The sequence below is a fragment of the Lichenostomus cassidix genome, chromosome W, assembly GCF_008360975.1.
Source record: "Lichenostomus cassidix isolate B80296 chromosome W, HeHo_3.0, whole genome shotgun sequence".
NCBI lineage: Eukaryota > Metazoa > Chordata > Aves > Passeriformes > Meliphagidae > Lichenostomus > Lichenostomus cassidix.
In genome coordinates this window covers 1,317,517-1,343,896 of record NC_139510.1, presented here as the reverse complement: position 1 = coordinate 1,343,896, position 26,380 = coordinate 1,317,517, and the positions used below count along the sequence as shown (strand labels likewise).

General features: G+C 43.1%; 1 protein-coding gene and 1 long non-coding RNA gene across 4 annotated transcripts in view; both read left to right on the top strand.

Annotated features, from left to right (window-relative positions):
- Nucleotides 1–26,380, top strand: part of LOC146425288 (uncharacterized) — a 234,035-nt gene that overhangs the window by 46,872 nt on the left and 160,783 nt on the right. The gene's annotated exons all lie outside the window — the stretch shown is intronic.
- LOC146425289 (transcription factor RFX3-like) overlaps nucleotides 284–26,380 on the top strand; it is a 156,851-nt gene continuing 130,754 nt past the window's right edge. For 2 of the 3 annotated variants that reach the window (XM_085041592.1, XM_085041590.1), the window contains exon 1: nucleotides 284–494. The gene's annotated coding sequence lies outside the window, so the exon portion shown is untranslated. Of the gene's footprint in view, nucleotides 495–26,035; nucleotides 26,172–26,380 lie in introns of all 3 variants that reach the window. The other variant, XM_085041591.1, reaches the window with a different exon arrangement.

Below are 26,380 nucleotides of genomic sequence, written 5' to 3'. Positions count from 1 at the left end.
GCAGTTGCTATCCATTTGAACTATCAGCCACCACTACAATTTCCCTCCTTGCCCACTCCAATGTAGTATGATCTTACATCCATGGATAGTCCATTGTGATACTAGTGCCACTTTGCTTATTGGGGATAGAATGCGCCCTCGCACGGCCTTGGTGAGGTGGGGGCTTTAATACGTTCCTACCAACCTTCTTTTCTTTCCTCCTGGAAGAAACAGACCCTCCTCCCCTCCGGCCCTAAAAGCTGTCCGTCATACGGGAGGCCCTGCCTCTTCCGGGTCTCTTCGGCTGGGCCACTGCTTCCTTCTTTCTTGCTTGCTCTCTCTCTTTTGTGAGTTATAGCAACTGTTGCCTTGTGAATCAAACGCCATAGTCACCGTAGTCTTGGTGACTGTTACTCATCAACAACTGCTCTTCCACTGCTTTCTATTTGCTTCCTAATCATCACCTACAACAGCCACCATCAGCAAGAACACCACCACAGCTTTCCACGATTCAGGTGAATGTAACTGTTTGTATAGGCTTGCAATTCTGCCTTTCTATCCCTTTCTTCCCCCCGCCTCCACCCCAGCTTTTACCTCCTCCCTCCTTGCAGCATCCAGTCTGGGACTGCTGCATTTGGCTTCGCTATTGATTGGGGATGGGGGGGATGGGGGGGATGGGGGGGGGGGAGAGGGAGAGAGAAAAGCCTCGAGCACTTTCTCTTCCTCAGCCTTTCTTCCCTCGCAATTTATAATATGGGAAGAGACATAATTTCCAAAGGGGAAAAAATTATGTAAATTGCCCTGCGGTTGTTTATTATGAAGGGTATTTATCTTTTTTTTTTGTTTGTTTTTTTAATTATTATTAGAAGTTATCTGACATGCTGCAGTACTTGTAACATTCCAAAGTATCTTGTTCATCAGCCTGTTACCTGTAGCACACATTAGAGATCTTTTAAAATTGTCTTGAAGGTGTGATTAGTAGTTAATAGTAGAGGTTGAAGGGCTAATTGGTACTATATAAGATTCTTCAGTGCAATTAATTGTCATGTCTGGATGCAAGTGTAATTTAATTTTATAATTTCATTTTATGGCTGTACCTCTGAATTCCTAACATTCTCTTCTCATCAACTAACACTTTCATTGTATTTTAAAAACATATTTGTTCTACATGGAATATTTGATTTTATTATTTTTCATGCAGTGATTCAGAGCCTTTTTTAATTCTTCAGCTCATGCTACTTGTAGAATTTAACCTGCTAGTATAGAAACCACTAAGTTCTCAGTAAACTCAAAGGAGTTGTGCATATTTAGAACACACAATGCTGTGTGTTTGTCTTACTTTCTTAGAAACACATTTGTTTCTAAGAGCTAAAGAAATGTTGAATGTAGAGTTTGAAAGGAATAAAAGCCATCTACCTGGCTATGCCTTCTTAATTAAGGTGGTCCTACCATGCCATATTGTTGATTCATATGGTTTCTTGTCATTAAGTTTCTGTATCAAGTTGTATTATCTCAGTAGATGATTTAAAATAGTTTCATAATCTATTAACCCTAGCTTATACTGTTAGGAAGTGCATCTCTTCTCACAACAAATATACATACTATCTTATGAGCATAGTGTCTTTCTGCTGCCTAATAAAAGTTCTATATGGGAAAATGAGAGAACATATCTACTGTGGGTTTTAACCTATTTTTAAATTACTTTAAAAGAAGAAAAACACTGATACCATGTAACTATCTAGTTCTTCACAACCCCTTAGCCACATAAATCCCATATGTATTTCCTCTATAATTGCATTACTTGAATTTACTCTACTCTCTCATTTAGTGCCACGAGGAAATATTTAATTGCCTCTTACAACCATATTTACAGGGCACAAAACTAGGATATTTTTATCTTCACTGATTCCTTTTTGTTTTATCACATTATGAATAGTTTTGAATTAAACCTAATTTTGAGCTAACTATAAAGTAATATTGTATCAGGAAAATAATGATTCATTTTTTTAGAATTACTGTTTACTAACATGCAGATACAAGCCCATGAAATGGAAGACAAAATGCTGTATTTTTAAAGGGATATATGGAATACAGATAATGGGGGAAGCTAAAGAACAGCCTTGGAACATTTTCCAAAATCCTAGAATGGTTTGGGTTGGAAGGGACCTTAAAGATTATCTAGTTCAAACCCCACTGCCATGTACAGGGACACCTTCCAATGGACCAGGTTGCTCAGAGCCCCATCCAGCCTGGCCTTGAACACATCCAGGGATGGGGCATCCACAGCTTCCTGGGCAGCATGCTTCAGTGTCTCACCACCCTCACAGCAAAGAATTTCTTCCTAATATCCAATCTAAATTGTCCCTCTTTCAGCTTAAAGCCCTTGCCCCTTGTCCTATCACTACATGCCCTTGTAAAAAGTGCCTCTCCAGCCTTCCTGTAGCCCCCCCTTTAGGTACTGAAAGGGGCTATAAGGTCTCCCCAAAGCCTTCTCTTCTCTTCTCTTGGCTGAACAAAACCCAACTGTCTCAGCCTGTCTTCGTAGGAGAGGTGCTTCAGTCCTCTGATCATCTTTGTGGCCTCCTCTGAACTTGCTCCAAGAGATCCACATCTTTCTTGTGCTGGGGGCCCCCGAGCTGGATGCACAACTCCAGGTGGGGTCTCACCAAAGCAGAGTAGAGGGGGAAAATCACCTCCCTCACCCTGCTGGCCACACCTCTTTTGATGCAGCCCAGAACATGGTTGGCTTTCTGGGCTGCAAGCACACATTGCTGACATATTGAGACTCTCATCCACCAACACCCCCAAATCCTTTTCCCCAGGGCTGCATGCAATCCATTCTTTGCCCAGACTGTACTTGTACTTGGGATTGCCTCGACTCAGGTGCAGGATCTTGCACTTGGCCTTGTTGAACTTCATGAGGTTTGCACAGACCCACCTCTCAAACCTGTCAAGGTCCCTCTGGATGCCATCCTCTCCCTCCAGCACATCGACTGCACCACACAGCTTGGTGTCATCAGCAAACTTGCTGAGGGTGCACTCAACCCCACTGTCCATGTTGCTAACAAAGATGTTAAACAGCACCAGTCCCAATACAAACCCCTGAGAAATGCCACTTGTCATTGACATCCACTTGGACATCAAGCCACTGACTGCAACTCTGAGTGTGACCATCCAGCCAATTCCTTTTCCATCAAGTGGTCCATCCATTAAATACATGTCTCTCTAGTTCCCTTGTCCACCATTTTGTTGATTTTGTTTCTAGATAAGTTAAACTAAATGCCAGTCTTGAAAACTTTTTTGGGTCAACATTTTCTTTGCTTTTGCAATTTATGTTTTAGTCCTACTTTGCTTTTTTATGATTGCTGATCATTTTTTCTGTTCATGTACATATAATTCTGTTTTCTCTATCTGCTGGTACTTGGTTTCATCTCTTCAGTATGGTTCCTTTTTGCTAAATTGTTTCCTATCCACTGTTCTTTCCTTTTCCTTGCTAAATGTTTTGCTTCCACATGGTTTAATGTTTCAATTTACTTGAGGTAGGGGGGTGTGTCAAGGCTAGGAAGCACTGTATATTAGACATCTCTGAAGTATATCCAGCTGAGCTGCAGAGATAGCCTACAGTTACTCTTTTATTAATCTGTTTTCTTTTGGGGTGTAAATGTTACCCGCTTCATCTCAATATACACAAAATTGACATTTAAAATTTATTTTGAAGAAGACTTCTTCAGCCAATAGCAAATGACTAGAAAGAACGCTTATTAAGCAGTTCAGGATCTATTTTTCACACCAGAAACCTGAAGATTAGTTAAAACATCTTTGAACATATTGTGAAAATAATCATACTGAGAAATTTGCCTTTTTGTCAAGTTGGAGAATCTGAGGAAGTTTTAAATTCTTTTTTTTTTTTTTAGATAATGTAGAAGTATGCTTGGTTGATATCTGCTTAGGTTTCTGCAGAACATATTAAAGCCTCGTTCCTTTGTGATATAGTAGTGCTTCTGTGTCTGGCTTGACATCTCTTGGTGTAATAACCCTTTACCACATTAAATTAACCATTTAAAAATCAGGGATTTACTGAAACTTAGTATTGGAGTAGGGAATATTGGAGTATTTTCAGGGAGGTTTTAGTATCTATCTTAAAATATATTTTTTTTTTATACACTTGTATCTATGTATACATTTAAATACAGGTGATTGAGGTGGTTTTTTTTTTTTTTTTAGACATGTGGCCACCAGGACCAGGGAGTAATTCTTCCCCTTTAATCAGCACTGATTAGGCTGCACCTTGAGTACTATATCCAGTTCTGGGCCCCTCAATTTAGGAAGGACATTGAGATGCTCGAAAGTGTCCATAGAAGGGCAACAAGGATGGTGAAGGGTCTGGAACACAAGTCCTATGAGGAACGGCTGAGGGAGCTGGTGTTGTTTAGCCTGGAGAAAAGGAGGCTCAGGGGAGACCTTATCACTCTCTACAACTACTTGAAAGGAGGTCATAGTTAGGTGAGGGTCAGTCTCTTCTCCCAGGCAACCACTGACAGAATGAGAAGACACAGTCTTAAGCTGCGCCAGGGGAAGTTTAGGCTAGACATTAGGAAAAAATTCTTCACTGAAAGTGATTGGGCACTGGAATGGGCTGCCCAGGGAAGTGGTGGAGTCACCATCCCTGGAGGTGTTTAAAAAAAGACTGAATGTGTCACTCAGTGCCATGGTTTAGTTGATAAGGTGGTGTTAGGTCATAGGTTGGACTTACCTCAAAGGTCTTTTCCAACCTAGTTAATTCTGTGATTTGCTTTAGAAAAAACACTGCAAGCTTATGAATTAAGGAGAAGAAACAGAATACCAGTTACAAAAGCAGTTCTCATTCATGAATGCTCTCTTAGGAAGAAATTTTCTCTTCTTCCCCCCCTTCCCCCCTGACTTTTTGCTTTCAAAGGAGTCTTCATTTTGTTATTCTTTTTTGAGGTCCATGTAGAAAACCATGACCGAGTAGTATTAAATGTTTTGAGATGGACAAACTGGGTATTGTATAGACTAGTTATCTCAGCCTTTTTGATAACTTTCAAGACTTGCTTTTATTCTTGTGTTCCTAAAGATATAGTTTCTGTGATAGTGCCCTCCATCTTATTTGAAAGAGAGGTAGAGGTTTCAATAACACAGATTTCATCAGAATAATTATCTGGGGAAAGGTAAGACTAAATTTATGCTACTATTGAAGAAATTGCAGTCAGTTCTCAGGTTTTATATATTTCATTTGGCAATAAACATCTGGCCAGTCAGCAAACATCCACACTTTATACGCTCTGTTGTAATATGGATACAATTGGTGAGCAAAAGGCATAAGCCAGGTTTCCTATTTCCTATAGATGTCATCAATCATGCTACTTTAGAACAATTTGTAGGAGAAAAGCCATATTGTTTGCTTCTTAGCCATTTCTTCACCCTTCTTCTGTGGATTTGCAAAAATATTATTGAAAACACTGATCCTGTAGAGGTATTTTTAGGTATCTAATTTGGCCTGCAGAATCTTTAAGATTGAAAATAATGAATAAAACCAGAAAAACACAGTTTGGCAAAAACAACTTGGAGTCAATATGAAGCTTTTATTGACGAGTGTGATGTCATATGGTATATATTATTATTTTGGTCAATTGGGATAAGCTGTCCCAGCTGTGTCCCATCCCAACTCCTTGAGCATTCCCAGTCTACTTGCTGGCAGGGCAGTATGAGAAACAGAAAAGACCTTGATGCTGCATAAGCACTTTTCATCAATAGCTGAAACATGGATGTTTTATCAACGCTGTTTTAAATCACAAATCCAAAACACAGAACCATACAAGCTACTGTGAAGAAAATTAATTCTATCCCAGCCAAAACCCAGTGCAATTGTTAAAATCTGTTAGTGTAACCGTTTTATTAAAGATATCTGTTGGTTTGTGGTGGCTATTTGAGAAGACTTTTAAGCTCTTTAAGCAAATTTGTCAGAAATTCATGAGGAGGGCTATAGATTTATTAGTGCTTCTTAACCTGAAAGCACCACATACCTTTTAGGTTGCACAGCAACTGACTCCTAGCAACAGTAGCAGATTGAATTTTTAAGATCAACACATCAGGTGTAATAATAAAGCAAGAGTACAAACAGTTGTAATGGTTTTCTTTTAATAATAAACTCGTTTGAATTTAAGGAAGTTTTTGTCCCTCAAAAATAGGAAGTCTCGTGTAAAATAAAGGTGCTTCAGAATGCTTCTGACACCAAAACTAATAAAGCTCTTTAGAATGAGAGTGGCTGTCAGGTTTTGGTGTGGGTGGGAATTTTTTTTTCTAATTTCCTTTTTTCTTTTTTCTAGCATAGTACTATGAGATAAAACAGAAAATAAAGAATCAATAAATGGAGCATTACATAAGAAATTTAATGCATGCTTAAGGCGATTTGTAAATTTCAACTTCTCTTGTAAATTAATTAATTGTAGGATTTCTTAAAAGTCACCAGCTAAACAAGTAAACAAATGTTTTGGAAGGAATCAAAATTATTTTACTTTGGGGTATAAGTCAAACTAATGGAGTTAGAGATCTCCCCATAACAGGTTATTCCATAACTGTCTACTGTAGAGATTCTTGTGTCTATGTGAAGTTTGCTAAACTCATTTAGACAATTTTTATGTACCAAAATATAGATGGTCAGTTGCTGCAGTCAGTGTTTCATTGTTTTTATTTTTTTCTGTTGTCTTCTCTTGGTTCAGCTAACAAATATTCTGAGGCAATTTTTAAAACTTTTTTAAAGATGAATATTGATATAAAATCCTATATTGATTTTTAAAAAAATTTTATTTGCTAAACACAATAAAATTGACTATTTTAAATCAAACTCTAGCCTTTTTCAAAAAGGTTTGTGAAATTCTTGGGAAGATTTGTATAAAAGTTACCTACGGACAAATTTACTCTGTCATACCAGTCTGTCAGTGTATGTTTTACCTTTCAAAATCCTTTGTGTTAAAGGTGTGAAAAAGGTAGAAAATATGTGGGCAGGTAGGTGCTATGGACATGGAATGAGACAGAGAAATAAAACATGCTTTTGCATGGACTCCTCTCCCTGGGCCACAGTTCCTGCCAAGAGCCTGCTCCAGCATGGGATCTTCCATAAGCTCCAGTGTTCTTTGGGGCATATCCACCTGTTCCAGTGTCGTCTTTGCCACAGGCTGCAGGGGTATCTCTGCTCTGGTGCACCTTCTTCCCCTCTACTTTCACTGACCTTGGTGTCTGTGGAGTTGTTTCTCACATTCCCGCCCCCCCCTTTATTTCTCACTCTGCTGTGCAGTGATTTTGCCCTTTCTTAAATATGCTATCACAGAGGTGCTACCAGCTTTGCTGATTGGTTCAACTTTGGCCAGTGGCGAGTTCATTATGAATCTTGCTGGAACCACCTTTGTTAGGCACAAGGGCAGCCCCTGATCTTTCTTCACAAAAGCAACCTGTGCAACCCCTTGTGGTCTGAACACTAATGGAGTCTGACAACATGTTATAAAACAAAGCTTTATTGAAGTAGTAAGAAAGATGAGGAATGATGAGCCCATATGGTGCAATCACCATTAGCAAACATAGGATCATAAGCGGTGTCATGACCCTGGTGGACTGCCAGGTACACTTGATGGCTGGGTCATCTGACAGCAACTGCCAATCGTGCAATTGCCTTTTGAGTGTGGGCAAAATTTGTGCCTCCCCTTGACTCCACCATGTCGTGTTCCGCTCTTAAAATGAAGGGAACACCCAAGATTTGTAGATGCCCATGGTCGAAAAGGAATGGCAAATGTCAGAAGGTCTGAAAAAACTCACAAAGTTTTATTAGTAAATTATAAACTTGGCATGGAAATTGGTATAAGTTAGTCCCTTATCTCCTAGTAGCAAGAGAAATAAAAAATAAAAGAGGGAAGATGGAGAGAAATAAAGAGGTCAGATAGGAGAGGAAAGGAGATCACCAGTCCTGGGTCCAGCATCGATCTGGCTGACAGGGTGTCCAGGGTCCTGGGGAGATGCCACACAGGATTTGTGGGGGTACCTTTTTATAGATAAGTTTTCCCCACACTGGAGATAAGTTCCTCTCTTTCTATGCAAATTACTTGTCATATGCAGTTTGTTCTTCTAGACCTTTCTGGAAATGGTTCAGGGGGCTTTGGGGGGCTTTGGGGGGCTTTGGTGGTCTCATTCCCCCTCTACTGGTCTTGCCCATTACTTGACCTCATTCCTGCCCTTGCTCTGGACTGTGTTGTACTTATCTCCAGGAGCCAGAACAAGATTGTTTGTTCTAGGAAAGTGCTGCCCTACCTCTGCATGGCCCCTTTTCCAGCCACATCCTGCTCTTTTTTGCCCATTTGCACAGCATGCTCTTACGCAACAATCCTTGTTTGGCTCCATGGCTATCAGTGTTTGAGACGTACACATTAGCTCCTTATCTTCTGGGCTTCTACACACCAATGGTAGTGTGATTTGAGAGAATCATACTTTATATTAAGAATGTGGGCAGCATCCTGCCTGTGCTGCTGATATTGGTCAAGAGGCAAGGTATCAGGAAGCAGGGTGTCACCTCCCTACAAAAATCTTGCCGTATAAATCTTGTTTTGTATTAAACCACATTTTGTTAAATGTAATGAGGCTATTTCATTACTTCATATGCCCTCGATAGAGAGCTAGTGATAGAAATTCATCTAAAATAATGCCTTGCATGTCATAAAGCTTTATTTTATGACATAAAACCAAAATAAATGGTGGAAATTAGGAAACCGTTCAGATGATTGCTTGACCCTCCCCCCAACCCAGTGGAATGGGGAGGAGAAGCAGAAGTAAAACTTGTATGTTGAGATAAGGACAGTTTAATAATTGATAATAAAGTAAAATACAATAATAATAATAAATAATAATACTACTAATAAAAAGGCAACAAACAAGTGATGCACAATGCAATTGCTCACCACCCACTGACAGATGCCAGACCCCCCTTCCTGAACCCAAATCGGCCACCCTTCAGGGTGACTCCTCCCAGTTTATATACTGGGCACGATGTTCTATGATGTGGAATATCCCCTTGGTCAGTTTGGGTCACCTGTCCTGTCTGTGCTCCCTCCCAGTTTCTTTTGGAAACCTCCTCACTGGCAGAGCATGAGACAAGATAAAACTCCTTGACTTAGGATAAACACAACTTAGCAAAAACCAAAACATCAGTGTGTTATCAACACCATTCTCATTCTGAATCCAAAACCCAGCACTGTAATGGTTACTGAGAAGAAATTAACTCTGTCCCAGCTGAAACCATGACAGAGTGCAAAAGGGCTTAGCAGCACTTAATCATGGACTAATTTAACATTTATGAAGTGAGTCAATAGGGTCTACTACAATTACAACAATGACTTAATCACAGATTTGAGATAGCAACATTTATACCATAATCAATTCACATGCACTCAGACAGATGTATGCATCTATATGTGCAAAGGTACCTGTTAAAAACTCCCCTTGAGTTCAGTGAAATATGCCAAATCCCTTTGTGTTCTCAATGAGCAAGAGTTGCACCTTGAGGAGTGTGTGTGTGGGGAGGGGGAATCATGCTAAGCCTCATTATCAGCAATGGTCTTTGAAGTATTGCAAACTTGAGGGTTCATGAGCTCCGAGAGGCATCCCACTCAGAGGGAGGTGCTGACACAGCCCACTGCAGTCCAGAAGAGCTCAAAGGGTCTTTATAGGGTCACAAGATGATTTTCTTTAGTCATCAGTAAGTTTCCATCCTGGACATAACCCAAGTTGGTAACTACTGGACATTTTTTCAAAAATATAACAATGTAACAATGGTACTATTTCACTTATTCAGGTAAATAGTTTTCCAAGGCTGTCGGGGGCTAACTGATTATCCCTTGTTCCCCACCTTGGTCAGGCAACTGATGTTCCTGATATGATCAGTGTTGTTCCCACCTTTACCATACAAGAGCTCCTGGTCAAGGGATGCTTCACTACCCAACTGGTTTGATCAAGCCTTATCAGGAGCTCCTGAGATCTGTTTGTATTTCAATATCAAAATAATTAAAAGTGTGACTAGGTCTTAAAAGTATGGAAAAAGGCAAATGTTATGCTCATCTTCAAGGAGAATGAGGATGAGGAACTGGAGAACTACAGGTTTGTCAGTCTAACCTCAGTCCATGGGTAGGTTATGAAGGAAACCTTCTTGTAAACTGTTTCCAGACACATAAAGGACAAGAAGGTGTTTGGGAACAGCCAGTGAGGATTTACCAAGGCAAAATAGTGCCTGACCAACCTAATAGCTTTCTGCAATGAGCTGACTGTGTGTGTGTCCAAGAGGAGAACAGTAGATGTCACACCTTTTACTTTAGCCTTTGACATGGCATCTCATGGTAACCTTATGGCCAAATTGGTGAGATATTGATTGGATAAGTGGACAATAAGGTGGGCGGGAAAACCGTCTTGGCCTGCCAGGCTCAAAAGGTGTTGAGTAGTGATACAAAGTCTAGCTGGGAACTGGATAGAAGTGTTGTCCCTCAGGGATTGATACTGGGGCTGATAGTGTTTAATGCCTTCTTTAGTAACCTGGACAGTAGGATGGAGTGCACCCTTGGCAAGTTTGTGGGTGACAGTAAATTGGTGTGAGTGGTCAGTATCCTAGAGAGCAGGGCTGTTGTTCAGAGGGTCCCCAACAGGCTGGAGAAATAGGCTGATCAGAATGCCATGGAGTTCAACAAAGGGAAATGCCAAGTCCTATATCTGGGCTGAAATAGCCCCATGTACTGGTATGGGCTAGGAGCCAACTGGCTAGAAAGCAGCCTTGCAAAAAAGGAAGGATCTGGGGGTGCTGGTGGGTAAGAAGTTGTACAGGAGCCAGAAAAACATGCCCTTGAGACAAAGGCAGCAAAAAGCATCCTTGGCTGTATTAGCAAGAGTGCAGCCAGCAGATCCAGGGAAGTGATCCTTCCCCTCTATTCCATGCTGATGAAATCACATCTGGAATCCTGTGTCAAGTCTTGGGCTCCCAGTACATGACAGTCAGAGAGAGATTGGAGCAAGTCTGGGTCTGAAGCATGTGACATGAGGAGAGGCTGAGAGAATTGGATTTGTTCAGCCTAGGAAAGAGAAGGCATAGAAAGACCTTATTGCTTCCTTTCAACTACCTAATGGGAATATGTAGAGGAGGAGACAGACTCTTCTGGGAGGTGCACAGTGAAAGGACAAGAGGCAATGGACACAAATTGGAACAGGGGAAATTCTGACTTGTTATTAGCAAAAGTTGTGTAGAAAGGGAGGAAAAGGATGTGTATCAGGAGGCATTAGGTAGTGTGTTTTCAGTCTTCCTATCATCTGTTTTAAAAAAAAACCCTAAAGAAATCTGTACCAGCCACATGTTTTTGTTTTTGGGTTTTTTTTTTTGTTTGTTTTTTTGGGGGTTTTTTTTGGGTTTTTTTTTAAGAAAGGCAAGTTTTTTATTGTGGCCATGGATTCTGGTTTTAGTAGTATGTATTGAAACTGGTTAGGAATTTATTCTCTTCAGTATTATATAGGAATCTCAACTATATTTAACATTATTACTGAAAATGAAGCAGTCGTAAGCAGGATCTGAAATATTTATTAGTAATCTAAATAACATTTCAGTCTTATTTTCAGTTAAAATTACTTCCTGGCACACATTCTAGATATAGGTGTTTTCTGATTCTACTTAACATGACACTCAGGAAACCTATTTCTAAAATTCAATTTTGAGTGGAAAACAGATATGTATTAATGCCATTTGATCACAGCACAAAACCAAAAAGAATGAATGCAGTTTAGGTCAGTTACATGACACCTCAAAATCAGCATATACTTGTGTATTTCTTGATGCCTACCAGCAAGAATTTATCGTAAAGTTTAGAAGTGAAGTTTGTGCAACATTTGGCTGAAAAGGACCCAGGGGTGCTGGTTGACAGCCAACTGAACATGAGCCAGCGTGTGCCCAGGTGGCCAGGAAGGCCAATGACATCCTGGCCTGTATCAGGAATAGTGTGGCCAGCAGGACTAAGGAAGTGATTCTTCCCCTGTACTGGGCACTAGTGAGACTGCACCTTGAGTACTGTGTCTAGTTCTGGGCCCCTCACTTCAAGAAGGTCATTGAGGTGCTGGAACAAGTCTAGAGAAGGGCAACAAAAACTGGTGAAAGGTCTAGAGAGTAAGTCATATGAGAAACAGCTGAGGGAGGTGGGGTTGTTTAGTTTGGAGGAGGCTGAGGGGAGACCTTATTGCTCTCTGCAACTACCTGAAAGGAGGTTGTAGAAAGGTGGGGATTGGCCTCTTCTCCCAAGTAACAAGGGATAGGACAAGAGGAAATGTCCTTAAGTTGTGCCAGGGGAGGTTAAGATTGCATAACTACTGTTATAATTTCAAATATATGCCTGTAGAAAATCTGTTGAACATCTCATTCCTAATTACTGGCAGAGACAGAACAATACCTATACAATAGCTATGCAAAACTTGAAGCCATATGATAAATGCTTATTTAATTTGGATCACATCTTTCATTTTATTGTGGCACTAAGCAGTGTTGGGAAATATAATAAAATATCAGAAATTACCAACAAAATAATGCAACAGCTGAGATATCAGCATCCTTTCAGGTAGTTGTAGAGAATGATAAGGTCTCCCCTGAGCCTCCCCTTCTCCAGAATAAACAACCCCAGCTCCCTCAGTTGCTCCTCATATGACTTACTCTCCAGACACTTCACCAGCTTCAGTGCCCTTCTCTGGACATACTCTTAAGACCTCGATGTCCTTCCTGTTTTGAGGGGCCCAAAACTGAACACAGTATTCAAGGTATGGCCTCACCAGTGCCAAAGAACAGGGAGATGATCACTGCCCTAGTCCTGCCAGGCACACTATTTCTGATACATATCTTCCACTTCCCTTACTGGTACTTAGTTAATATGAACAGGACCTTGAACAGGGAAGACATTTATTGGAAAAATAAATTTTGTATAGAAGAAATCTGGTGGTACATGGAAGCAGATACCAGGGAGGGATAGGACCATTGGATTGACTTTGAATAGAGGATGGAGTTATGAGAGATTTGAGTTCTGATAAATACATACCTTCAGTGAAAGTGGAAAAAGAAGAAAGGGAGAACAGGATCAAAATCTCCAGAAAAGGGGGAGGTGAAGGAGGGTATGAGAAATGTTAATTCTATGAACTACAGAGGGATTATTATCAAATATAGCAATTCTTTGTTTTTGACTAAAATGTTACAAAATAATTTTTAATGAAGCTTCTTCCTTCAAAACTGTGGGTTTTTATCTTTCTTTTTTCTGCTTTTCCTTTTTTGAACTTATGATGTACAGTAGTGTATTTTGTATGGTTCGCTCTAGTGTTTCTTACTTTTAATTTGAAAGGAAAGTCCGTAAATGAGGGTGTTAATCTGGAAACCATATTGTGTGTGTAGTCTGGTCTGGAGCAAATTATTTGGGCTCAGATAATCAAAGATAATCAGGGACCTAATTCCTCTTAGCTACTTATTGGTTGCAATTTTTAAGTATGTGAAAGTATGCAGGGTTTCTTTTACTTTGTTACCCTTTGTATGATTTCATATTCTGTTTTGTCCTCTGGTATATGCATTAGTCAAATTAAAAGGAAAATAACTGGGATTTCTATGCTTTTTGTCAAATTGTCTCTCCTGTCTCCAACACTTACAGGGCAAAAAAGGGTTTTGAGTTTTGTTGAGAATATCACATTAAAGGAAAATACTTGGTTCATACTAAATTGACCACGTTCTAGTAAAAAATAAAGGAAAGGATACTGTCACATGAAAGGTGGGTGTATTGGTTTGAAAACAAACCAGTGGGAGATCACAAGTCAGTAAGTGAAATAATACAAGGAAAAGCACTGACAAAGTCAGATACAACCTGACACCCTGTTAGGGTGGTGGTAGCAGTCCATCTAAAGTAGTTCAGTTCAAGCAGTGATCCTGTGAAGATCTGGTCTCCAGCTGAAGGTCCAGTGGTAGCTCTTGTCCTCTGGGAACCCAGTAGACAGGGCTCTCTCAGGCAGTTCCAAGGCCAGGTTATATCCAGGTGGGAACACCTGGCTCCTCCCTCCTGGGCAGAGCATCCCACAATGGGATGAGATAAGTCCATGAGTCACACGGTGGGTCCCTGATGGCCCATTGTCTGTCATCCGGGGTGGGTCATTAGCAGGTGATAACAGTTAACGGCCCACAGCTGGTGGTAATAGAATACTTAAATACATCTATATTGCAACCTAGGACAGTGGGTTTTTCTCAAACCCTTTATGTTTGATCAGTCTGTCAATGCCCCAAGAAAGACAAGACCCTTGCATCTGACCTGTCAGCATCCTGTTATGGGGACTCCACTAAACAGTCCACTGTATTGGAGGACATGCATCAACAGCAAATTGGAGTAAATTATTTCAGTTTGCAAGGAGAGACCCCCTTCTGGATCTCCCCACTCATAGTCAGTATATTATCGGTTTTGTTCAACTATGTTATCTGCTGCCAGCTGCTTCTAGTGCCCTTGAGAAAGACTAACATTTAACAGTTCATGGAATAACACACTTTATTAACAATCACAGTGATAATAGAAAATTGTGACAGATTAATGTTCAGAGATTGCCATTGACAGTATACTGACAGCAAAAACAAATTTGAAGCGATATACAGAAAAGCTCTAATCCCTAACAAAAGATGGGCTTGAGATAATAATTCAGACCACATAGAGTATGGTTCTTACCCAATAGGTGTCCTTAGGGGGAAGAAGACAGATTCAGCCCATCGACTGATCCCAGCAGTTATGATGGAGTCTTCTCTAACTTCTCCCCATTCCTAATTTACTTTTATACTATTTCTTTATGTTTAGGTGGAGCTTGAGTGACTCTAGTCATACATACCTGTGGCTAGCACAGGTCTTTCTCATAAGAACATTTTTGCTGTGTTTCATAAACAAAGATAAAGTTTGGATGTTTTGCAAACAGTCTCTCGAGATTTGGGCAGTTCAGGCCTGGCCAATTAGGCCTAGGGGGAGGTTTCTGGCTGACCAATCTGGGTGACCTCTGAAAAGTCTATATATATATGGAAATCAAAATAATAAAGACACTTTTTCTTGCCCCACTGAGAGCCTGGGTTTTCTCTGCTAGCGGCTCAACAGCGACACATACCTTTGTCACTGATTGGTGTAAAATTCTCTCACTTTGCTTTTAAAGACATAGTCAATAAAATCTAGAGCGCATGCCCAGTGAGCGGTGGTCATACCTTGGAGGTGGGTAACTTTGGGATGGAGGTATGCTTTGGTATTACAATGAGATTATAATGAACCAAGTTCATCTGAGGAAAGTTGACAACAAGACATCTCCTATGTCCCTTGGTTGACAGCCGCTATGCAATTTATCAACTACATGGTACCATCAAGTTTCCATTCCTGCAGGGATTGCAACAGAGCCTGGCCAGGTGTGCTCCACCCTCCTTTTCATCCCTCTTAGCATGTGCTTAAGGTTGCAGGATGTGTTGTGTGGGGAACTACCGTGGAATAGGTTTCGAGCATGACTACTGCATTCCATACTGGGAGTAGCAACTGCATTTCACCCTATAATTTCCTTGCTGTTATAACTTCTGTTAGAATATTAATATAACTAACTTCCAAGTTTTCTCTAATTTTACCCCCAGTCATTTTCCCACAGATACTAAGTTGATGATTAAAGTCCTTTAGTGTGGATCAGTCTCCAAGAAAAGTTTTGGAATTCAGATGTCGATGTCTTCATCTTTACCTTCAATTCACAGTGACCCTTAACCTTATGAAACACTGCAAGAAATGAAGTTTTAAACTTCATTTTGAAAACACATTGATTGTATCATTGTTTTTAGCACTACAGCTTAGATTTGGTGTGATGTATTGAACCTGTATTGCATTTTTAGTACAGTTCACCTTTTTCCATTGTAGAGATTATGTCCCATTATTTAATAGCTGGAATTGTATCACCAAGGAAAGGTAAATCCTAAAGATAGTGCAAGAAGATTACTTTGTGTATTTTAACACTATTCTATTCATATCCCTCCCTCACTTTGGGGACCTTTTTCAGATAAGCCTGCTTAAAAGGATTTGCTTCCTCTTGTGGAAGAAGCATTTAAGAAATTCAGATGAATTAACTTGACTCAAGTTGTTTTTTGATCATAAAAAGAGATAATAGACTATGGCTCATTTGAGACAATGCAGTTCTTTTACAAGAAGTTTGATTTATATATATTGACTTTAGTCAAATCTGTCCTTCATAAATTGGTTCAGAGGAAAAAGATGCATGCTACTATATGCCTGTCAGAACTTTACAGCTCTGAGATGTACACTTGAAGGAGATGTACACTTGAAGGAGATGTACACAGTTGCAGGAGATGGCAATTAGTGCAAGACCTAACTTCTGGTCTTTCTACTTTCCTGTGTGCATTTACAAAGTGTCTGTCACTGTTCCTTCAGGAACAGACTGCTCCAGTAGGGGTCCCCCACGAGTCCACAGGTCCTGCCAAGGAGCCTGCTCCAGTGCAGGCTTCCCACAGGGTCACAGACTACTTTGGTCATCCACCTGCTCCAGTGTGGGGTCCTTCACAGGCTGCAGGTGGATCTCTGCTCCCACATGGACTTATCCACAGGTCATAGTCCCTTTGACTCAAGTTCACACTAGAGTTCCAGCCTGTCCAGTACAGCAGCACAGAAACAGCAGCGATGCCATGGCCAATTGCCAACCCAGGCACATCATCATTGCTGTTATCAAAATGTGCATGGGGTTATTCCTCCCCAGGTGCAGGACCCTGCACTTGCCTTTGCTGAATTTCAAAAGTTCCATTCTGCCCATCCCTCCAGCCTGTCAAGAACCTTCTGAATGGCTGCATAGCTCTGGGGTATCAGCCACTCCTCCCAGTTTTGTATCATCAACAAACTTGCTGAGGAGGTATCTACCCCTTCATCCAAGTATTTGATGAATAGGTTAAACAGTACTGGACCCAGTATTGACCCTTGGGGAGCACCACTAGTTATAGGCCTCCAACTAGACTCTGGGCCACTGTTCACAACCCTCTGAGACCTGCCATTTAGCCAATTCTCAATCCACCTCACCATCTACTCATCCAGACTGCACTTCCCTGAGATTGCCTATGAGGATATCATGGGACACAGTGTCAAAAGCCTTGCTGAAGTCTAGGTAGACAATATCCACTCCTCTCCTCACATCTATCCAGCCAGTTGTCCCATCATAGAAGGCAATCAGATTGGTTTAGCAGGATGTCCCCTTGTGTCATGGTTTGACCCTGGCTAAATACCAGACACCTACAACATCTGCTCTCTCCACTCTCCCTTGCTGCAGCTGTACAGGAGAAGAGAAAAAAAAACAACTGTTAAACACCGGACTCATGAATTGAGATAAGGTACTGGTAGGAGAAACGCACTGAAGGGCAAAAACAGGCTGAAAACTTAAAGTTGCAAGGTGATTCATTAACCTAACAGAGTCAGAGGATAAATGAGAAGTAAAAATAAGCTCTTAAGACACAGTTCTTTCACTCACCCCCCACCCTCTTAAGACACCATTTTTTTTGCTCACCCCCCTCCCTCCTTCCAGCGAACAGCTTGGGTGGGGGGCAGGGTATGAGGTTGTTTCTTAGTCAGTCCATTACCACAATTCTTCTGCTACAAACACTGTTTCTCTGCTTACCCCTCTCCCTTTTAAGACACCATTTTTTTGCTTGCCCCCCTCCCTCCTTCCAACCAACAGCACGGGGGGGAGGGCAGGGTAAGGGTTTTTTTTTCTTTGGTCAGTCCATCAGGGAGACAGGTCCTCTACTTAGCCATGGGGTCCCTCCTATGAGAGAGAGTCCTCTGCGAACTTCTTTGGCGTGGGTCCAATCTCACAAGCAGCATCCTGCCGGAATCTACTGCAACACAAGTTCTTGTCCATAGAGTGCAGACATCCGAATGAAGGCCAGGCTGTTTCCATCTCAGGAGCAAGGCCTTTCTCCTTCTTGCAAGGCCTTTGCAGCTTTAATTCTCTATATGGGACTCCCACTGGATCACAGCTTCCTCCAGGCATCCACCTGCTCCCCTGGCATGGGCACCTCCCCACAGGCTGTGGGTGGACCTCTGCTCCCCCATGGACTTCATTGGCTGCAGGGGGACCACCTGCTCTCTCCATGGTCTTCACCACAGCCAGCAGAGGGTTTTCAGCTCCAGCGCCCAGAGGACCTCTTCCCCCACCTTCTCCACTGACCTTGGTGTCTCCATGTTGTTTTCCCTTCACATATTTTCACCTCTTCCTCCTCCTCCTCCTCTGTTGCAGAGGGTTCCTGTTCCATTCAGTAGCAGGCTGACATTTTCCCTGGTATTCCTTTTGGCATTGATGTATTTGAAGAAGCCCCTCTTGTTATCCATGCCATCCTTAGCCAGATTTAATTCCAGATGGGCCTTGGCCTTCCTTGCTGCATTTCTGCATACTCTGACATCCCTATATTCATCCCAGGTGGCTTGTCCCTGCTTCCACCTCATGTATCTCCTGCTTATGTCTGAGTTTTAACAGTTCCTTGTTCATCTGTGCAGGTCTCCTGCCCCTTTTGTTTAATTTCTTGCCCATTGAGCCTGGAGGAAGTGGTGCTTGAAATTGACCAGTTCTCTTGTACCCCTCTTTCCTCTCGAGCACACTCCCATGGGATTCTTCCAAGAAGGTCCCTGAAGAGGCCAAAGTTAGCTCTCCTGTAGTACAGTGTTGTGATCTTACTCATTGTCCTGCTGATATAGATACTGAATTCCATGATTTCACGGTCACTGTAGCCAAGATTGCTCCCAACCTTCACATCTCCAACCTGACCTTCCTTGTTAGTTAGTATAAGGTCCAACAGCACACTATTCCTCATTGGCTCCTCCATCACCTGTATCAGAAAGTTGCTTTCCAAGAACCTCCTGGATTGTTTGTACCTTGCTGTGTTGTTCCTCCAGCAGATGTCAGATGCTATCACAGAAGCACCACAAACTTCCTAAAATTGACTCTGTCAAACATGGGACCAGCTCCTGATTTCTTCTCACAGAAGCCCCCCCCCCCCACGCAGTCCCCCCACTTGCCATGTAAACCCAATACAGGCACCAAAACCAAAAAGGGCTATTGTGATTTAACCACAGTAGGCAGCTTAACACCACACAGCTGCTCACTCACTCTCATCTTGTCAGGTCTCTCTTGTCTCTTATCTCACTGCTCCTATATCATCCGGTCTCTCTTACCTGTCTTGCGTGGTCTCCCTCTCCTCATCTCTTCTCTCTTCTGCTTCTGTTGGCTTGTCCCTCATCTTGTTTCCTGTTGCAGCTCTCTCATCTCTAGCCTCAAACCTCTCAAGTCTGTCTCTCTTCTCATCACTCACCTCCCCTTTTCCTCTTCTTTCTCCTATCTCTCATTTCCTCTTGTCTCTCATGGCTTGTCTCATATTTTGTGTCTTGTCTCATTTCTCATGTCCCACCTCTCATCCCCCCCATACCTCTCACGTCTCACATCGCAGCTCTCTTGCCCCTCCCCGTCTCTCATCTCCCTTGTATCTCTCAAGTTGCTCTCACCTTTCTCATCTCTTATCACATGAAACCCCCTCCCCCCATCATAGAATCATAGAATATCCTAAGTTGGAAGGGACCCACAAGGATCATCAAAGTCCAGCTCCTGGCCCTGCACAGGACAGCCCCAAGAATCCCACCATGTGCCTGAAAGTGTTGTCCAAATGCTTCTTGAACTCTGTCAGGCTTGGTGCTGTGACCACTTCTCTGGGGAGCCTGTTCCAGTGTCCAACCACCCTCTGGGTGAAGAACCTTTTCCTAATATCCAACCTAAACCTCCCCTGACACAGCTTCAGGCCATTCCCTCAGGTCTTGTCACTGTGCACCAGAGAAGAGTGTCTGCCCCTCCACTTCCCTTTGTGAGGAAGCTGTAGACTGTGATAAGGTTTCCCCTCAGTCTCCTCCAGGCTGAACAGACCAAGCACCCTCAGCCACTCCTCATACAGCTTCCCCTCAAGGCCCTTCACCATCTTCATAGCTCTCCTTTGGATGCTCTCCAATAGGTTAATATCTTTCTTATATTGTGGCACCCAAAACTGCCCTCAGGATTCGAGGTGAGGCCACCCCAGTGCAGAGCAGAGCAGAGCAGAGCAGAGCAGAGCAGAGCAGAGCAGAGCAGAGCAGAGATATCCCCTCTGTTGACCGGCTGGCAATGCTGTGTTTGATGCACCCCAGGAGATGGTTGGCTCTCCTGGCTGCCAGGGCACACTGTTGACTTCAACTTGCCATCAACTAGGACCCTATGTGAATCAACACATAGAGGTAACCAAGGTGACTGTCAAAGTGCAACTTTATTTCATTACCTTGCTAACAATGCTGGGCAGCAGAGACACACAGGGACACTTGCTCTGTTAGGCTCTGTTAGGCTTAGTTCATTCTAGTGGACAGCGGTGGGGGGAGGGAGGGGGGAGGGCAGGGCAGCTGCTGCCCCCAGTATATCAAAGGCTTTGGGCATGCACAGTTTATCACAAGGCTGTGCTTTTATGATCTCTCTCTCTTCCAGCAGGAGGCTCAAGCATGTCTGTGAGAGTGTGTTATCTTTACACAGGAATTCTACTTCTCTAAACAGGCAGAGGACAAACAACACTAGGCATAATAAGTGGAATTTTCAAGGTCACTTTGAGTGAAATGATTTCCTTCTTGCCAAATACCTCGGTTTTAACCTTTTCCTCCCAACAGACCCCCAGGTCCTTTTCTGTGGTGCTGCTTTCCAGCATCTCATTCCCTAGTCTCTACATACATCCAGGGTTGCCCTGTCCCAGGTGCAGAACCTGGCACTCGCCCTTGTTAAACTTCATATGGTTGGTGATTGCCCAGCCCTCTTATTTATCAAGGTCTCTCTGCAGGGCCTCTCTGCCTTCAAGGGAGTCGAGACCTCCCAATTTTGTATCATCTGCAAACTTGCTTAGTATACCTTCGCCAGTCTGATGTCACCCCATTCACTAGAACTCTTTGCGCCCAACCTGTGAGCCAGTTGCTCATCCATCGCATGATGTGTTTATCTAGCTGTGGGCTGGACATTTTGTCCAGAAAGTTACTATGAGAGACAGTATCAAAAGCTATGCTGAAGTCCAAAAAGATTACATCAAGTGGCTTTCCTAGACCAACTAGGTGGGTTACCATGTAGAGCCTGGTTTCATCCCTTTCCCCTTCCAATCTAGTTTAAAGCCCCACTAGTTCCTGTGCTAGAACCCTTTTTCCCCTCTGAGAAAGGTGCATCTCATCAGGTGTCAGTAGACCAGGTGTTGAGTAGATCATCCCATGGTCATAAACCCCACAGTTTTTCTGATGACACCAGCCTTGGAGCCATGTGTTGATCTGATGGATCTGCCTGTTCTTTTCTATATTATACCTTGCTACTGGAAGGATCAAGGAAAATACTACCTTTGCTCCTGATCTTTCAACCAGTTGTCCTAGGCCCTGAAATCCCTTTTGATTGCCCTTGGACTTCTCTTTGTTATCTCATCATTACTAACTTGAAGAACCAATAACAGATAATAATCAGAGGACCTTATTGGACTGGACAGTTTTCCAGTAATGTCCCTTACCCAAGCCCCTGGGAGATGGCAGACTTCCCTGTGGGTTGTGTCTGGTCTGCGTATTGGGCCCTCTGTTCCCCTTAGAAGGGAGTCACGTATGACAACTACCTTTCTTCTCCTCTTAACAGAGGTGGTCGTGATGCAGGGGATAGATTGTGTTGCCCTAGGTGGCCCCTCCATCCCAGAAGGACCTTCCTCCACCTCATCAGTTGACTGTCCTTCTGGTTCCAGGGCTTCATACCTGTTGTAAAAAGTGCCAGTACTACTTGTCATCGTCAAGTTTTCAGGAAAAGGAACCTTCTTTCTAGTATAGGCAAGTGACCAGCTTCCAGCCTTCCTGTTCAATAGACCTTTGACTAGCTACTTGACAGGGTTCCGGGTTGTCCTGGTTCTGGCCAGGAGGGGCATGGCTAGGACCTGGAGGTTATTCTATACCACCTCATGTCATTGTCAGGGGCGGGAGGAAGGGAGTCTCTTCCGGGGTCGGTGTAGCATGGCAGAGGAAGTGATTGTCTATTGTCAGGGGGTTTCCATGTTTTCTTGTTCTGGTTCCAAACCAGGACAGGTTTAATTTTTTGCAGTAGCTGCGATGGGGTGTGGCTAGGACATGGAAGTTATTAAATTCCACCTCATTGCTGGGGGCAAGGGGAAAGGGACTCTTTCTTCCAGATGGAAGGGGTTCCTTCTGGTGGAGAAAATGTGGTGGGGGGAGGATGATTGGTATTGTTTATTGCCACAGGCTCTGTGGTGAGCATTTTGCATGTGAATCATTCTCTCTTTTTGCATACCTTTGTTATTAATATTGTTGCTGTTACTGTTCATTTTCTTAATCTCGTTGTTTCCAGTAAATTGTTCTTATCTCAACCCGTGATCTTTACCTTTTGTGCCTCCAATTCTCCTCTCCAGCCTGCCACAGGGGGAAGGGGAGGGGGAGGAGGGGGAGTGAGTGGCAGTGTGGTTTGGAGAGTCTCAGCGGGAACACTAAATTGGGGAGTACCATTCCTAAACCATGACACAGGTTGACCTAGCTCTCCACTATAATGGAAGTGGGAGACAATGACAAGAAACAAACCTCTCCAGTCACACTAATTAATGGACTGTCAAGAAAATAGAGGCACCACTTCCTGGAAGATCAACACGGACTTTGCAACTGATAAGATGTTAAACCAGGGGGGATCCCAGACATCAAATTGGGATGGATGCAGGAATTGATAGAACTATACAAACTGATGAAGGGAATTACAGGGGAAAGAGAAAGCAGGGAGAGACAAAGAGGGGGGATAGACAGAAAGGGGAATAAAAGTTTCTAGTCACAGGTAAAATGGGGCCAGTCAGTGTGCTTGTCTGGCTGAGCCCTGCGCCTGATCACTACAGTCTGTCCTATTTTCTTATATTTTCTTTTAAAATGTTTTCTTAAATATTGCCCTACTTAATCTCACTCTCTGTCCTCTGTGTATGTGTTGTGGCTTAACCCCAACTGGCAACTAAATACCACACACAGCTGCTCGCTCGCTTCCCTTCCCCCCCAACCCTGTTGTGATGGGAAGAAGAATCAGGAAAGAAAATTAAACTCACGGGTTGCAATAAGAACAGTATAGTAATTGAAACAAAATAAAATATAATAATAATGATGGTAATACTAATACTACTGCTAATAATTGTAATAAAAATGAGAGGGAGAGAGGAAGGTAAAACCCAAGAAAAAGAAGTGATGCACAATACAAATGCTCACCACCCACTGACCAAGCAGCAATTGGCCCCTTCTGGCTAACTCTTCCCCCCTCCCCCCCCCAGTTTATTCACTGAGCATGATGTTCTATGGTACAGAATATCCCTTTGGCCAGTTCAGGTCAGCTGTCTGGAGTATGCTCCCTCCCAGCTTCTTGTGCAGCTCCTCCCTGGAAGAGCATGAGACACTGAAAAGCCCTTGACTCAGGGTAAGCACTGCTCAGCAACAACCAAAACATCCGTGTGTTATCAGCATTATTCTCATACTGAATCCAAAACACAGCACTGTACCAGCTCCTGAGAAGAAAATTAATTCAGTCCCATCTGAAACCAGAACAGTATGTGTGCTGCAAGGAACAGGTGCCAGCTGCTGGTGAGACCTGTGTGTGTGTGAGTGAAATTTGGTGCCCGGCTACCGGAGTCAGATTGGGGGGTGTAGGCCCCTTGGGGCCTGTGGTGTCAGCTACAGGAGTGAGTGATGGTTCTACCATCAGTAGTTGGACAGGCCATAGCTCTCTGAATCATCATCATATGGTTTAGGTTGGAAGGGATCTGTAAAGGTCCAACTCTGCTGTTATGGACAAGGGCACCTTTCAGTAGATCATATTGTTCAAAGCCTCCTATCACCCTGACCTTGAACATTTCCAATGATGGGGCATCCAAAACTTCCCTGGGCAACCTGGTTGTTTCAGTGTCTCACCACCTTAGTTGTAAACAATTTCTTCCTTATGTCCCATCTAAAGCAGTTGAAAACCATTGCCCCTTTTCCTGTCACTACAGGCCCTGGTAAAAGGTCTCTCTCCATATTCTTAGAGGCCCTCTTTAAGTGTTAAAAGGCCGCTATAAGATCTCCCTGTAGCCTTCTCTTTTCCACGATGAATGATCTCAGCAACAGATATGAAACTGGGAGGAGCCATTTATAGACCAGATGTCTCTTGTACCATTCAGAGAGATCTTTACACTCTAAAGAACTGGCAGAGAAGGATCTCATGATATTCAACAAGTGGGAATGCAAAGTCCTGCATGTGGGGAGGATTTACTCCAAGCACCAGTACAGGCTGCAGGATGACTAGCTAGGAAGTAGCTTTGGGGAGAAGAAAATGTGTGTCCTGATGGAGAAGAATCTGAACATGAGCCAGCAATGCACCCTAATGACAAAAGAGGCCAACAGTATTCCTGGCTGCATTAGGAAGAGCATTGCTAGGATTTGAGGTAGATCCTTCCTCTCTACTCAGTGCTCGTGAGGCCACATGTTCAGTTCTGGGCTCCCCAGTACAAGAAAGGGCAAGGGCAGCAAAGGACTACAAAGATGATTTAGGTACTGGAGCATATGTCATATGAGGAGAGGCTGAGAGCGCTGGGACTATTCAGCTTGGAAAGAGAAGGCTCAGGGAGGACCTTATCACTGTCCATAAATACCTGATGGGAGGGAGTGAAGATGAGGGAGTAAGATTCTTCTCATTGACAGGACAGGAAGCAATGGGCACAAATGGAAAAAAAAGCAGGAAATTCCATCTGAACACTCAGACACTTTTTTACTGTGAGGTTAGTCAAGGACTTTAGCAGATTTTCCAAAGATGTTGTGGAGTGTCTATCCTTGGAGGTATTAAGAACCCAAATGGACATGGCAACTTGTTCTAGGTGGCCCTGTTTTGAGCAGGAGGGTTGGACTAGATGATCTCAAGAGGTTCCTTCCAACCTAAACAATTCTGTAATTCTGTGCAAAACTGAAGATTTCTCTAATTCCTGTTATGTATGCGTGGTCATTTTACCCTGGCTGGATGCCAGGTACTCACCAAAGATGCTCTATCACTCCTTAACTAGACAAGGGAGAGATAATATAATGAAAAGCTCATGAGTTAAGGACTTGGGAGAGATCACTTGTCGATTACCATCACAGGCAAAACAGACTCAACTTGGGGAAATTAATTGAATTTATCACCAATCAAAATCAGAGCAGGATGATGGGAAGCAAAATAAATCTTAAAAACACCTTCCCCCCACTCCTCCCTCCTTCCCAGGCTCTACCTTCTCCCTCCTCAGCAGCACAGGGAGACAGGGAATGGGGGTTACAGTCAGTTCATCACACGTTGTTCCTGCTGCTGCTCAGGGAGAGGAGTCGGAGTCTTTCCCCTGCTTCAGCATGGGGTCCTTCCCATGGGAGACAGTCCTTCAGGAACTTCTCCAATGTGAGTCCTTCCCACAGGCTACAGTTCTTCAGGAACTGCCCCAGTGTGGATCCCTTTCCATGGGATGCAGTCCTTCAGGCACAGCCTGCTCCACTGTGGGTCCCCCACAGGGTTACAAGTCCTACCGGCAAACCTGGTCCAGCGTGGGCTCCTTTCTCCATGGGTCCACAGGTCCCTGCCAGGACCCTGCTCCAGCGCAGGCTTCCCACAGGGTAACAACCTCCTCTCAGGCATCCACCTGCTCCGGCATGTGGGGGTCTTCCATGGGCTGCAGGGACACAGCTGCTTCACCATGGTCTTCACCATAGGCTGCAGAGGAATCTCAGCTCTGGTGCCTGGAGCACCTCCCCCTCCTTCTTCACTGACCTTGGTGTCTGCAGAGTTGCTTCTCTCACATGTTCTCACTCCGCTCTTTTCTGGCTGCAATTACTTCTGTGCAATACCTTTATTTTCCTTCTTAAATATATTATCACTAATGCATTATTACCATCACTGATTGGCTCAGCCTTGGCCAGTGGTGGGTCCATCTTGGAGCCGGCTGGCTTTGTCAGACATGGAGGAAGCTTCCAGCAGCTTCTCTCAGAAGCCCCCCCTGTAGCCCCCCCCCACCTCGCAAAACCTGGCCACACAAACCCAACACAGTAAGTCATCCTCAGTCTTCTTTATGATAATATAAATAGGTTTTCTTTGTAAGGCATTTTCCTTCATTGTTGGACCCTTTCTGTGCTGTATCCAAATTTTGAATATTCCCCTTTAAAATGTCAGTGCCACAACCTCACATAGGGGTAAAATCCCTGTTTATAACTCCAGTGATTACATTAACACTTTCTGCTAGAAAAGCTTACTTGAG